The sequence below is a fragment of the Echinops telfairi genome, unplaced genomic scaffold, assembly GCF_000313985.2.
Source record: "Echinops telfairi isolate 266 unplaced genomic scaffold, ASM31398v2 ScPeMD7_7;HRSCAF=31, whole genome shotgun sequence".
Taxonomy (NCBI): domain Eukaryota; kingdom Metazoa; phylum Chordata; class Mammalia; order Afrosoricida; family Tenrecidae; genus Echinops; species Echinops telfairi.
In genome coordinates this window covers 20,609,167-20,612,239 of record NW_022103904.1, presented here as the reverse complement: position 1 = coordinate 20,612,239, position 3,073 = coordinate 20,609,167, and positions in this window count along the sequence as shown.

Sequence of the window (3,073 nt, the reverse complement as noted above, 5' to 3'; positions counted from 1 at the left end):
GGGTGAGGTCATTTGTCAATGTTCAGAAAAACCAAAACAAATTCAACATGTGCCATTAGTTGAGTTTTTTAAGAATCCCTTGGGAGCCCTTAAAAATCCTGATGCCCCATCTGCACAGCTCCTGGTTCAGTCGGACTGGGGTGGGGCCTGAGCATTGAGATCTGTTAAGTCTGAGACGTGCCTGAATGTGCCATTGGGCTGTGAGCTATTGCCAATTCCCCTACGAGAGTCAAAATCACACAGAGCCCAGTGGGATCTAGGCCCTTGACCTTGAAATTCCCTCAGAAGCTCACGACCCTCACCCAGTCTGTGCTTCAGAATTTCTATTGCTTTCCTCAAAAACCTGAAAACAGAATTATCATATGACTCAACAATGGCAAGGTTAGGCATGTGTCCAAAAGACCTGAAAGCATAGACTTGTACACCAATATTCATTGCAGTACTGTTTGCAATAGCCAAAAGATGAATAGATAAATAAAATGTGAAGTATACATACAATGGGATATTACTCAGCCAATAGGAGAAAGTCTTGCTACCTGCTGCAGTATGAATGGAGCTTGAAGACATTATATGAAATAAGTCAACCACATAAGGAAAAACGTTGCATGAATATAAAATAATAAGAAAAAGTAAGTTATAGAAACCAAAGTCTACTAGTGTTTTCCAGGGTGAGAGGGAGAGGGAAAGAGGGGTTTGCCTATGAGTACTGAGTTTTGGTTTATGATGATGGAAAAATTGCATTAATTAAAGGCAGAGTTGGACACTCAAATATTTCAGGTGCTGCCCATAAGTTGTACTTGAAAAGAAACGGAACTCGCAAAAGCTGTGTGATAAATGTATTTATAACAATGACCGGAAAAAAAGGTTAGCTACTGAGACTGCTTATGTATAACCAAATATTTCATAAGTTTTCATTCCTTAGTTTGGTGATTTAGGGTCATATGGAGCATCCCAGTTAATAAGCCTAATACCATGTTTAGTGTTTCATTCTACTTCATATTTCATTGAACAGTTAGTGCCTGGGTTCATAAACGCTTGCAAGCCGCTATCCCATGCACAACAACTGGTCCCTGTTTGCCTAAAAGCAACAGAGGAAAACAGTGCGTCAGGCATAGGTGGAGGACATGGAATGTATGGCTAATTGCCTCTATGACCCATGAACAAGTACATACGGAAGAAGTGATGGTGACTGGCTACTATTAGTGAACATTTTTATCAGTGATTCTCTAGAAGAATTCTGATCAAAGGAGGGTAACTGCAGAGAGAATTTCAAATTCTCGTCGATTTTCAAAGTCTGTGTGTTAGACAGGGTTCTCTAGAGAGATAAAACCAAATTCTTGATAATATAATATATTTATTTATAAAGGTAATTAATATATAACAAGAAACGAAATGTTAAATCATAAAGATAATTAGATATATAACGAGAAATGAAATGTTAAATCATATACAGATAAATATACAATCTTAAATCATATACAGATAAATATACAATTATATACAGATAAATATACAAGAAATAAACAGTTAAATTAGAAGCACTATAAATGGCTTAGTGCAACTCACGTCCGTGAGAGAAAGTTGAGAGACTAGCAGACCTTCCAGTCTCTATCTGATGCCAGATCATCCTCTATTTGTAGAGAGAGCTAGGCTATGTCAGCACAGCAGCCAATCACAAGGCAGGTCACCAATTGCCAGTCCCCAGCTCCAGAGAAGTCTTAAAGGGACCTCAACTTACAGCAACACAGTCCACAGGCTAGGCATCCCACAGGCTGTGTAGCCTTTAAATTAAAGCACAGAACAAGCAAGGCAGCTGCACACTGGTCCGATGATCACAAAGCGAGAGACAAGAAAGGCAAGGCTCACCAAGCCATCCATCTCTCCGCCCCTCAGTCAATCCCACCTGCGTTTATCAGCCAGGCTGGCACAATAAACTGTATCAGTCTGGAAGTCTGAATACTTTCTGGAATCACGAAGGCTGAATGAACTTCAGAAAGCATTGCCCTGAAATAATTGTCAAAAATATCCCCGGAAGTCTTCTTAAAGACTAACAATGCTTTAACTTAACTAGTAAAAAAATGTGAAAAGTCTGCCTTGAGCATTATATTCTTTCAAGAACTATCAATATGAGATCAAACGGATAATATGAACTTGAAAGACTAGCTATGAACTTACAGGGGTAGTGAGTTTATGTTAATGAAGATGAAACCACTCAGAAAAGGAGTCTTAGAATGGCTACACAAAGAATGTAATCATTAATGTTACAGAAACTGACAGATTGGTGTATGCCTTCCCATAGAGGAGGTGGTACCCCAAAAAACAGGAATTGTGCTGGGTGGAGCGAAGCTTTCGAAATACGCATTTTTCCCCACTAAACAAGCATCTAGCAACTTGCTGATTTAGTGCACCCAGTGGCGTCATCTGGGAAGGTTCTCTCTGATCACAGTGAATTTTTTCGTGAAAGCAGTTTTCACTCAAACCACGTTTTTTTGTGACAGCCAATTTAACAGAACAGTGTGTGAGATAGTTTATTGTGCCAGCCTGGCCGATAAACACAAGTGGGATTAGCTGAAGGGCAGAGAGATAAATGCCTTGGTGAGTCTCGCCTTTCTTGTCTCTCACTCTTTGATCATCGGACCAGTGTGTGGCTGCCTTGCTTGTCCTGTGCCTCAATTTGAAGGCTACACTAACTCTGGGATGCCTAGCCTGTGGACTGTGTCGCTGTAAGTTGAGGTCTCTTTAAGACATCGCTGGAGCTGGGGACTGGCAGTTGGTGACCTGCCTTCTCATTGGCTGCTGTGCTGACATAGCCTAGCTCTCTCTATAAATAGAGGAAGATCTGGCAGCAGGTTGGACTGGAAGGACTGCTAGTCTCTCACAACTCTCTCACGGCAGTGAGTTGAATTGAGCAATTTGTAGTGCTTTATAATTTAACTGTTTATTTCTTTTATTATATATCTATCTATCTGTATATAATTTAACAGTTCATTTCTTGTGTTATATATCTATCTTTATAAATATATAAATTATCAGCAATTTGGTTTTATCTCTCTAGAGAACCCTGTCTAACACA